Here is a 12,823-nt window from a genome sequence, read left to right as displayed (position 1 = left end):
ATTGACCTAGGGAGCTCAAAGCACACTGAACAAAATTTAAAATCAATGTGCAAATAAGATTTTTTTTAATCTCGTTGTAAATCTATGTGCATTATACAAATAGGATCAGTATACAAAAATTACCAGTAATTTCCTCGTGTGGCAATCAGTTTTGTTCTCCTGCCCTTTTATGCCATCTTCTCTTTCACATTCCCGAAGTTTCATATGAAAGATTATTGATATACTGATGACAGGCTTTAAATCAAAGCACACAGCTAAGTGGGTCTTTATTTGAAAGCTTTCTTTAGCATAAAGCTAAACAATGATTTGTTCTGCATCAAGCTGATACAGAAGTGGAAACAAGTGTTTGAGGTCACAAAATGAAACATGGTTTGCCAACGTATAAGTAATGTTTCCAGACATTACATATTTCTTGAACGCTTAGTTGTAAAGTTCTGTCAACTGCTATGGATTAATTTGTAAAAGAATATGTTTAAGCACGTGTCCTCAAAGAGAATGCAATCTAAAGTGGGAAAGACCCACTTATATATGATAAAGACAGAACACGTACATGTGATCAAAATTATAATAAAATCCAGTAAGTTCCACATAAGTGATGCAAATAATAGAAAAGCAGAACTGCAGCCGAGTTTTGAAAAAGAACGACATTTTGTAGGTAACTCAGAGAAGGCTTATGCCTCTCATAGTAAAAATAGCTCCCTGAAAACAGGAACTGTAAGTCAGCCTCCTTTAAACCCCATTTTGGCGTGTGAGTGATATCAGTGTCAGCTGCAATTTCTCTGAATAAGAAGAGAGGTTATATATGAGGGATATAGGGGCAATAATATGATGGCAAAAATAATCATTCTACTGGCAAGTCATGGAGTTCATAACCGGCCAGAAGCACACATGTCAAAGTAACTTCTGTGTTGAACAAGCAAAACTCAGGGGATGTAATCATAAAACAACTTTATATTAATTTCCTCTCTCCATTTAAATTCATCTCAGGGGCTACTTCTTTCTCTGTTCCTGGCAGACCTCATAACATTTCTCCTTACTCTTAAATAATAAACATCTTGTAGTCAAGTGAAATCACAAAACATAGGCTCAGTTCGGTAATAAGCATGATCAATACCATCAGAAGCAGGTAAGATTCAGAACCCCAAATTTATTTAAATTCTAGACTCCTTTCCTCCCCCTGTGGCAGGTGGGAAGTCTACTGCCAGGTCAAGAGAGTTGGTGTTTTCTCTTTTCCACCATCTGAGGATTTTATGCTCCTTCCCCTAGCCTGCACAAAGCAGTACTTCCTGACCACTGGGGGTTGGTGACTGGGAAAGGAGGAGACGGAAGGTGTCAGGAAATATCCTAATATACTGGTGTAGTTGTGAATTGATGTTGTTGATTTCTGGATCTTGTAGGTGTCTGAGGCTAGCAGTCTATTGGTATCTCTCTGTCTCTCTTCTGAGCATTTCATGGCTTCTTTGGAAAATTCCCCTATTTCTGAGGATTTCTCCCTGGGTTCCTCTGGAAAGGTCAAATACATCTCTATTCTGGCTTGATGGCTGATTCCTCCCACTTCTCTGAGGAACCCAGTCATACCTCTAGCTTCACTAGTCTCTCTCTCCAGGCAGTCTTCTTACATAGCCCTAAGAAGAACCATGTGGGTCCTCCCCCATAGGCATTACATGGTCCAAGAGAATCACTCCTACACCTACATATGAACTAGACGTTGAACACCTCCTGTGAAAAAGTTTCACTTGATCTAATACTTTTTGTCTTTGAGCCACAGCTGAAATGTAACTTGTTAACATCTCTTTGTATGAGTATAGTATATGGCTAAGGAAAATAAGCTATATAACTTGAATTTAGTCAACTCTTCTAAGCTCTAGTGTTCTAGTCTTTTAATTTTTTATGATTAAATGATAATATTTATGCATAGCGCTTAACACATGGCCTGTCACATAGTAAGTGACCAGTATTTATTTGTAGAATATTTGTACTTGAGAACAAGAAAAAAAATTCATTTTCGTATATACTCTCTAAAGATGTGTCAATCTTGTAATTATTGTTATACTTTGAGATTTCAAAATAATAAATATGTCCAGTGACTTGAGTATTTGCTGAAATGTTTATTCCCTCCTGTACACGGTTTGGATGTCTTCAACATTTTATTTACTCTCATGGTTATGCATTTTTCCCCTTTCTAAACTGCTCACTTTACTTGAAGGGGAAAAGGAAGGGGGGTTATTAACATGCTCTGATGTGTATGTCCTTTCCTAACATTGCTTTTTACAGGAAAAATGTCTTTTGGTGATAGAAACAGAGTGGTGTGAGTAGGGCAATAGTAAATCTGTCCTAAAGCCACTTTCCAACTGTAAATCATCATTATGGAGGATTGGCTTTCTGCTCATGGTGACACTTTACCCAGTGAAGTGACCGGAAGGATTGGAAGTGATTTCTACAGTATCGGCCTCTTTGTCATGATTCATTTCTGCCCTCCTCTCTGCCTGAGCAAGTAGAAGCTTAGTTTCTGGTACAGAGGATCAAAATATGGCAGGCCCATCACAATGAAATCTTCAGACATTACTGTAGCTCCCATGGTATCAGCTTCCAGTAGATAAAGATTTCTTGAGGCAGTTATGTAGTTTTGTCAATACTGCTCAAAGTTGCATCTGTGTCTAGCTTGTAGGTATGATAGTCATAAAATAATAAAATAATAGGCTAATTATTTAAATTACTAAGAATTCACAAAGATATCTTAAGTAATTATACACTTTGTACAAGTATGTTATTTTTATAGCGAGACAAATTATTTTAAAGTTGGTGTAAAATATTGATTGAATATAAATATATTTTTCTTTTAATTTAAAGTTTTATTGTATAGTAAAAGATCCAGAGAACCATACCAAACAAATGTGTAGCTTAATGACTTATTTCAAGTAAAAGTCTTGTAACCACCACCCAGGTCAAGAACTAAAATTTTTTTGGCCACGGTCTTTATTTTTTTTTTAATATATGAAATTTATTGTCAAATTGGTTTCCATACAACACCCAGTACTCATCCCAAAAGATGCCCTCTTCAATACCCATCACCCACCCTCCCCTCCCTCCCACCCCCGATCAGCCCTCAGTTTGTTCTCATTTTTTAAGAGTCTCTTATGCTTTGGCCACTGTCTCTATATGTGCCTTATTTTAATCTTTACTTTCTTCTTCCCCCATAAGTAATAACTCTACTGACTCTTCTAGCAATCACTTCTTTGAATTTATTTATAGTTTTATAACCCAATGCGTGTCCCTAAAAGCTATAATCTTATTCAGTTTTTTATTTGATGATTTTAAAATTTTCTGTTAATCTAAAATTTCCCTGTCTGTAATTGTCTTTTTTTAAAGTTTGTTTGTTTATTCTGAGAGAGAGAGAGAGTGAGAGAGAGCATGCATGCAAGTGGGAGGGGCAGAGAGAGAGGGAGAGAGAATTCCAAGAAGTCTCCTTGCTGTCAGTGCAGAGCCTGACGCAGGGCTCAAACTCATGAACCACGAGATTTTGACCAGAGTCAAAATCAGGAGTTGAATGCTTAACTGACTGAGCCACACAAGTGCCCCAATTCTTTTCTTCATCATGTATTTTCTGAGGAACATAAACCTTTGCCCTGCACAGTTTAAAAGACTAGATATTACTTATTGAATATTATAGGTGCAGTTCTACATGTTCCTATATTTTCTGTATTTCCTAAAATTGGGCGGGTAGTTGGATGCAGAGGATTTATCAGAATCAGATGCAATCCCTTTGGCAAGATTTTAGGTGTCTTCATTAAGAGGGCAAAATGTCCACATGTTTCTCCTTCTGTGATTTGAATAGCTGTTGATGTTCAACACCTAGTTTTATTAATTTAGGCAGTTGCAAAATATGGTGATAGTCTAATCTCATAATTGTTTTTTTCATTATTAGATAGAAAACTTAAAAAAAATTAATGTTTAGTTATTTTAAGAGAGAGAGAGAAAGAGAGAGAGAGAGAGAGAGAGAGAGAGAGAGAGAGAAATAGAGTGCTAATGGGGTAGGGGCAGAGAAAGAGAGAGGGAGACACAGAATCCAAAGCAGGCTTCAGGCTCTAAGCTGTCAGGACAGAGCCCGATGAAGGGCTCAAAGCCATGAACCATGAGATCATGACCTGAGCCGAAGTCAGATGCTCAGCTGACTGAGCCACCCAGGTGCCCCAGCCAGACAGAATACTTTTAAAAAGGGATACTTTCTCTCACATACTATTTGGCTACCCAGTGCTTCCATTTCCATACGAAAAGTAGGATCATTGCTTGATTTTTAAAATCCATTTTTAAGAAAAGTGATTAGATTCTTAATCTCCAAATGTAACAAAGAACCATATTTTTTCTTTTTTAAAATACTTATTCTTTTTTTAAACATTTATTTATTTTGAGAGACAGAGACAGAGCATGAGCAGGGGAGGGAGAGAGAGAGAGGGGGACACATAATCCAAAGCAGGCTTCAGGCTCCAAGCTGTCAGCATAGAGCCTGACGTGGGGCTCGAACCCACAAACCATAAAATCATGACCTGAGGTGAAGTTGGACGCTTAACTGACTGAGCCATCCAGTTGCCCCTGAAATATTTATTCTTTAGTAACTTGTGGTTTAACATATTTGTGTGGATTTCACCCAGTGGTTGTTATTGACATGACTGGAGCTCAAATTGTCCCAGCTTTGGCCTGTGGGAGCCTTTTCAAGTCAACTACGGAGTTCTTTTGACGCAACTCTAGTAGATTTTGCTAGCCCCCTTGCTGACTGAAATGGCACATGCTCCAGTTTTATATTATTTATGTTCTGCCGTAGACTTGGAATTGCCATTCTTTCGAGAAGCTTTAGGTTCATTTAGTGGGAAATAGTATTTCAAGACAACCATATATATCCACTAGAGAGTATTATTGGTCTCAGTTATTTGGTCAGTGTTTCTAGGCCTTTTGAATGGGAAGAGTTAGGATATGTGTGCACATGTGCGTGCATGTGTGTGTGTGTCAGTGACTCATGGTTCATACAGATACTTCTAATTCAAATATAGCACTATAGATTTTTTATTTAACCTCTTCTATAATACATACATATTCCCTTTCTGTGGCACCCAAAAGCCTGATTCTCAAGGATAATAAGGGATTGGGACTCGCAGGTGGCTCAGTTGGTTAAGCATCTGACTTCAGCTCAAGTCATGATCTAGCAGTTTATGAGTTCAAGCCCCGTGTCAAGCTCTATGCTGACAGCTCAGAGCCTGGAACCTGCTTCAGATTCTGTGTCTCCCTCTCTCTTTCTGCCCCTCTCCCATTCTCTCTCTCTCTCACTCTCAAAAATAAATAAACATTAAAAAATATTTTAAAAAATGTAGTATATAAGGGATGACAGAATTAGTATATCCCATACTATATACACAACAGCATCAAAATAACAGTAATAATATTACCATGTACTAATATATACATGATATTAGTACCATGTACTAATGATACTAATATGTAATGGAAATTATTTTTAAAAATCCCTTACATATTCTCCTGCCACATGCCATCTTATACAGTTATATTATATTTAAAATTTCAGAGCATACAGTTATTACAGATCATCTCCTTTTAACCTTCATTTATATTTCCATATTTACTGCTTACTACCAGTGCTTATGTCAGAATTTCTCTGGTTATTTTAATGTCTGGTGATTGTTCTTTATTTTTCAGAAGGAACTCGTGGAAACAATATTGCCTGTCTTTCTGCATGTGATAACAGTTTGTCTTTGTTCTTTGTGTTTGAAAGTCAGTTTTGCTGGGTAAAAAATCTTTGGCTTTTGTTCTTTTTTTTTTTCCTCGTGAGTATTGTGTTACAGTCAATAAATCTAATAATTTAATTTTACATCTTTTATAAGACACTTCCTTTTTGCCTATATGTGTAAACTAAGATTTTTTCCTTTTTATTTTAGTCCAGTAATTTTGCTGAAATCTCTACTAATATTGTTCATTCTGAGTTTATAATCTCAGATATAAGCTCTTTCAATATCTAAGGTTTTTTTTTTAATTTTTAAATGTTTATTCATTTATTTAAAATTTTTTAATGTTTATTTATTTTTAAGAGATGGAGAGACAGAGTGTGAGTGGGGAAGGGGCAGAGAGAGAGAGAGAGATACAGAATCCGAAGCAGGCTCCAGGCTCTGAGCTGTCAGCACAGAGCCCGAGGCAGGGCTCGAACTCACAGACCCGTGATCATGACCTGAGCCAAAGTTGGACGCTTTACTGACTAAGCCACCCAGGCACCCCTCAATATCTAGTTTTGAGTGGGGTTTAAAACTATAGATTTTAAGCATGTTTTCTGGAAATATGGTTATGGCTTTTTCCATCAGGAACCATTTTTACTATATGCTCTATCTTCATTGCCTGTCTTAAGTTTTTCCCCTTTTTTTCCTTTTTTTTTAGTTTAAAAAAGTTCTTCCTTTTATCTTCCATTTCTCTTAAAGCATTAACCTCTTGTTTATTCATTTATTATTTCTCATTTATCCTTTGTTTCTGATTTTTTTTCTTTTATTTCTAATTGTTTCCCGAGTTCTGTCTCCTAATTCCTGAGTCTTTCTAGTTATGATTCATGCTATTCTTTCATATCTTTGATCATTTAAAAAAGCCTTTTAGCTTGTTTTGAAATAGTAGGATGCAGTTGGATCTGTTTTGTGGGCATGTCTTTCTGGAATGCTTGCAATTTTTGTAGGAATGTTATTTTGGTCTTTGTTTTCTTTCATCTTATAATAACTTTGAATAGAATTTGACATTTTTCTTTTTGTGTTGTTCATGTTTTTGGTGAAATTAACTTTACTGGACTTTTAGAAGGAGGTGTGGTTCAAGATAGCTTGTAAATACACCTTTCCTCTTTTGTCATTTTGTTTCATAGTCACCAACATGTCTGCTCAGTCACAGAGATTTCCTGGCTCTGTTTTTTCTCCAACCCTCACATGTGCATCTGAAATTTCTCTTTTGTTTGTTTATATTGTCTACATATTGCTCAGCAGTTTCTCCTCACAGTGGGTCCCAGATCATAGGAATTCGTCTGCTCTGTCCCCTTCTTACCTTAACGTCAGGCCCTTGAACTCACCTGTTGGGTCAGGTAAACGCCTCCCTGTTCAGCTGCTGCTCTCAAGTTCAAACACCAAACATCCAGGGGATTCCTGGGGGCTATTTGGGGATTCTCTTGTATTATGGTCCACTAAATATCTGTTGCTTCTCTCTGCTTTCTTCTTTGCTGGCAATGACCCCAGGAACACCTTGTGCTGTGGTAGTTTGTCCCTACCTGCTTGTTTTTGTGGGCAGCTTTCCATCTAGTTTTGTTATACGTATTATCAAGGGGGTTTCAGTTTCACCCTCTAGTTCCTCTAGTCATTTTGGTATGGGGATCTGAAGAAATTCAAAAGCCATGATACTACTACTACCTTTAGTATTTTCTTTTTAAACAAAAAAAAATTGTTAGAATCGTTTTCTAATATACAGATAACACACACACACACACACACATACACACACACACACACAGAGTGTACCATAGTATCTACATTCCAGTTGTTATTTTTAAAATAATAAAATGTAATACAAAATTTACAGCACAGAGTTTATTTTTACTTATCTCAATGAAATCTCAAAATTCAACCAGGTATTATTCTTTCTCTAAAGCTCTCACAATAAATTCAAAGTTGGAAAAATGTTTTCGTTCATGTTGAAAACCTAAACAAAAAAGTACCATATGGCCATTTAATTGACTTTTCCACTTGGATGTTCAATATATACAGAGAGTGTGTCTTTGGTGTCACTTATGGAATAACACCATATATGTATAGAAATAGACAAACAATGGGTTTCATGAGTACCTTAAACAGTCGTAACTGAGTGAATAGATAATAAGCATTGCTTTGTGCATCTTTTCCTTTGCATTTTGAGCCTAGTACATTTGTAAAGTAGAAACAACTCCCATTTGACATTCTATAGGTTTTCAGAAAAGCCATCATCAGCTTCTATTAGTTACAGTAGGCCTGTAATGAATTCATACCTGAGACAATTGCCTTATTTTCAAAAAGTAGAGCAGTTGTAAATGGGTTCTGATGATCCCATCTGGTGATATTGTCTTGTAGTTGTACCTGTAATAAAGAAAAAGAAATTAGATTTTTGATATCCCCTTTTATCCTAATGTATCCCCAAGTGTGTGACATAATATCATAAATCAAAAAGTTTCCTTTGCAATGCTCACATAATGTTATCTAGTTTTATGTGATTTTTCCCAGTCTATGTAAGAGACTCTTTTTTTAAAGAAGTGTTCTACTTACTGCTATGTTGTCTATAATGTGTTGTCATGTTTCCAAATTGCAGTTAACACAGACTCATAGTAACACGCTTATGCTCAATCTTTCCTCCTTGATAACAACATTTGATAATTAGAATAGTCTCTGCCACATCTAAAGGCAAAGTGAGATCGTTACTTGGAGAAGTTTGAGTCACTAGTAAGAAAAGAATAACTAAGTTTTTACTCAATACTATTTTATTTAAGTTGAAACGAGCAAAAAGGGAGGTACCAAAACATTAAAACTACCTATTTATGTGTGTTGCTACTGCCTGAAGAGTTCCATAGTCTCAGCAATGAGATTAAAATATTTTCCTACATCCTTTTTCAATAAGGTAATTTTGAAATTTTGTTTTTATGTTTATCTATTTTTGAGAGAGAGAGAGAGAGAGAGAGAGAGAGAGAAAGAGAAAACATGAGTGGGGGAGGGGCAGAGAGAGAGAGAGAGGGAGACACAGAATCCGAAGAAGTCTCCAGGCTCTGAACTGTCAGCACAGAGCCCAACAGGGGATTCGAACTCATGGACCACAAAGTCATGACCTGAGCCGAAGTCAGACATGTAACCGACTGAGCCACCCAGGTGACCCTTAACAAGGTAATTTTGACACCTGGTCAACTTCAGAGCACAATTTGAAGGTTGACTTTTTCCCTTCTCTCAAGTGCTGATTTCTGATGTCCAAATGTGTTTTAAGGTTTAGCTTACTGTAGACAGAACCATGTCTTCAAATGTGGGAGCCGAGTCTTAACAAAAGAAAACCAATGTGCTTTGGAATCATAAAGCCCTTAGTTCGTTCCTGGCTCAAAGCCTCCTTGTGTGACCTGGGACAAGTTATCTTCCTTCCCAGTTCTATTTCTTCATGTATAAAATAATTATAAGAATTTCTTATTTAGAATGTGGTATCTAGATTTAGAGTTTGGTGTATTATATATTGAAGACATTAAAAAATTCATTCTCTTGTCATATGCGAAAGAATATATCTTCCAAAGTAAATGAAGGGAATATATCTTCCAAAGTAATTGAAGGAAATATGTGTGACTTGAAAATCTCCCTAGATGACTTTCTATGCTCCCACTACTCCTGAAGGCTCAATACCTTAAAGTTTTTAGCTTTTTCATCAGAGAAAGCAAGGCTTCCTGGCACTTATGACCAAGCAACTAAACAAATCAATCTCTTAGATATTAGTCACCAAATAATTAATTTGAAATTAACTGTAATTGTTCGTTGATACTTTATTTGTTTAAATTAAAAGTTATTTACTACTTATATCCATTACATTTGTAAAAGATCTGATTATGATTCATTTAAATGCCACCCATGCTTATAAAAAGAAAGCTGTGTGAATCTTTTTCTCAGGCTAATATTTAAAAGTAAAGTACTTACTTCTTATGTAAAGAACTGATTTGTTGTTTTCACTTTAAGGAAACCCTTAGCATTGGAAAATGTAAACTTACAGAAAGTGGGGTTTCTAGAAGCAAAGGAGCACTGGATAGGACAGGCAACACATTGACATTATGCTAATTTGAGACTTGAATCACTGACACCTGCGTTGCTTAGTAGGACACAATGCAGCGTCAAGGTCTCTGTCCTTTTGTTGATTTAAAATGTTATCCTTGAAATATCAATGTTATAAATATTAATAAAAATACTAAGAGCTTGGCAAGTGGATTCCAGGAAGACTAATGACTTCCAGTTAAATATCAAGTCATTATTCTAACGGACCTTTTACTAGGCAACAAAGATGGAACAGCACTATGAGCCCTTCATAAAGGTCTTAACAACTATTCAATTGAGACAAAATTCCATCAACTAGCTGTTTGACCTAAATAGACTGATTGTTTCTGGGTGAATTAATCAGCCTTTGCTTATCATCTCTCAATACCAAAAACTGGTCTGGTTGAGTTTTTGACTCTAATTGGTTGTCTTTCCAGTTGGGGCACGCAGACACACACACAAACACACACACACACACACACACAAACACGCACCTAAGCCTACACAATTACTTGTGCGAGCCAATAATTCATGTCAGTTCATTCCCAGGTAGTCTGATGTATGCCAATATAGATACATCTCACAAACATAGAATAAGCAATGAAGGTAAGGTGCATAAGGATATGTAGAGTAAAATATCATTTTACTGTCCATTTATCAAAACTATACTCTATGTTGTTCATGGATGCAAATTTATGTCAATAAAAGCACAGAACGTAAATAGAACGGATATGCATTAAGTGTGCAAGACTTGTGCATAAGAAATGGTTGGAAGATTGGGGCAGGGGCAACAAAATGGCAGAAAACAAGGGGCCATGTTATGACCAAAAACGATTGGTCACAATAGTGTGATTGATCATAGTAATCCTACAGTAGAATGCAAAAGCTAGTATCTTTGTTTTAGAATATGGGCATTTTTCAAGCTGACTTAAACCTATTTAGCATTTGAAATGACACAATGGTGTCGCTCCATTTCCCCTGTGCCAAGTTCAGTGTGGAAATGATAGGCGTCCCTTAAGTAAGCATCCCAGTTCCAGCTGGACCTCAAAAATCCTTTTGATGTGAACTGGCTGCTAATTCCAAATTCCACTACACACCTCGGCTGATCTGGCTGTTTGTGCTGGTGAGGAATGTTTTCTTCACTAAAATTTGTGTTATCAATACTTTCCACCACTAATAGATTTCATGTAAAATTCCAGTCAGGACATCATCAATTTAGCTTCATTGTTAAAAGAATAGTTAGTGGAACACATTTTGCCTTACAAATACAAAATACCATAGAGAACATAACGCCCTAATATTTCAACACAGAGAGCACTTTCAGTGTGATAGGCTGTAGAGAGTTACTCTTAGAGGTTCCAAAGATGAATGCAAACCAGTTTAAGATTGTTTGTGTCCTGATTTGTTGCAAAGTTAGTAGATCTCAACAGTGCAACTTGATTGCCAATCTGACTTTGTCCATACTACATTCTAAATCATAGAGTGTTCATATTTACATTAAACTCTTTTTGTGGACACGTACATTTTACTTTGTAGCTGTTTGTGTGACATAGTAACTTTCAAGGGCCACTTTTTCCCCCTTTAAGCCTGGTGTTTTGAATATAGTACAAAAAATGTGGAATAAAACTGTAGCCTATTCATGCTGATGCATTCATTTCACAGAGAGGTCTTCCTTTGAGATCAATCAAATCAAGGAAGAGAAAATTCTCTGTAGTCAACAAAATATACAGTGCATGTCTCTGTTTCTTGTCAAGTACCTCAGATCTGCATATGAGGATGCCCTAAAACCCTGTTAACAGACTTCAAGAAGGAAAAAAACCAGCAGGAGTAAAAAAAAAAAATGTAAATAATTGCCCATTTCTATAGCAAAGTTCAGACTTTTCTCTTGAAATGGTGAACCAACTTAAATAACAACATTAGGGAATGTCCTTGTTTAGGGATAATTAATGGCCTTGTACTTTTCTCACTGTTTATTGTGTACAGTCAAATAGGAAAGGAAAATGTTAAGAGCTCAAAGGCTAAAGCTACAGTGAAATGTATACAGCAGATTTATATGTGTTCAGTTTTTATTTTGAGAAGGTGCTCATTTTAATTTCACATGTTAGCTCTATTATACAGAACAAAGAAAAATACATTTGTTACTCATGCAGGACCCGTAGGCATTTTTTAAAGAAAAACTTTAAGCTGTGTCAAATCTATTGAGGTATCTTCTACTTAATAATGTCAAACGACTGAGTTAGTTTTACATTTCAGACTTTAAGGTGGGTAGGTAGGAAATAATGTTTATTGCTAATAACCCAGCAACAATGACAAAAACCCACAATACAGAGTGATGCTCAAATATTTGAAAATGTTAAAATATAAACAGAATGCTAGAAAATATTGTACAAGATAGGGAAAAGGTAAACATTATTGTTACCTCAATGGTTGGTAATAGCAATTGACTAGTGAAATGGTTTGCACAAAACTGTGCTTTTCTGAATACAATTTCAGTAATATGGAATGATATATCCCAAGAAATATGGGGGAATGTAGGAAATTGTTGCATAAACTGCTTTGACTAAAGTAGACATTGTGATGAAGTATAATCTCCCCAAGTAAACAGTTATTATGTTAAGAATGGAGAAGCAATCACACAATTTAACTATTTTGCCTTGGCATCTCTACTCTTATTTCCCAGCCCTGCTTTACCCTGGGATGATGCATTGCAGCTAGTCCACGACTTACAAAAAATAGGCAAGGGGCCAATACATATAGGAATCAAAACCTGTAAAGAAAGCAGTCCTTTTTAGCGAGCTGCTAAATGTATTTAGACCTACTGTCTTTACCTTGACCGAAAAGACTACTAATGGACACTGCATCCAGATGAGATATCTCAGTTGACTGAAAATATTTCTGTGGCATAAATCACACTGTGCGGCAGATATCAGCCCGAGCATCACCTTTTGAAACAAGCAAGGAGAGAAAATTATCACAGACCCCACTTGTTATATTCC

General features: G+C 36.2%; 1 long non-coding RNA gene across 2 annotated transcripts in view; it reads right to left on the bottom strand.

Moving 5' to 3' along the window:
• LOC125162201 (uncharacterized) overlaps window positions 1–7,287 on the bottom strand; it is a 75,729-nt gene extending 68,442 nt beyond the window's left edge. For both annotated transcript variants that reach the window (XR_007150926.1, XR_007150927.1), the window contains exon 1: window positions 7,103–7,287. This is a non-coding gene — a long non-coding RNA (uncharacterized LOC125162201). The remainder of the gene's footprint in view (window positions 1–7,102) is intronic.
• Between the last annotated feature and the right edge of the window lie 5,536 nt (window positions 7,288–12,823).

This window comes from Prionailurus viverrinus, chromosome A3 (genome assembly GCF_022837055.1).
Source record: "Prionailurus viverrinus isolate Anna chromosome A3, UM_Priviv_1.0, whole genome shotgun sequence".
Lineage (NCBI taxonomy): Eukaryota > Metazoa > Chordata > Mammalia > Carnivora > Felidae > Prionailurus > Prionailurus viverrinus.
The sequence above is the reverse complement of the archived record's forward strand: the minus strand, read 5'-3'. Positions and strand labels throughout refer to the sequence as shown.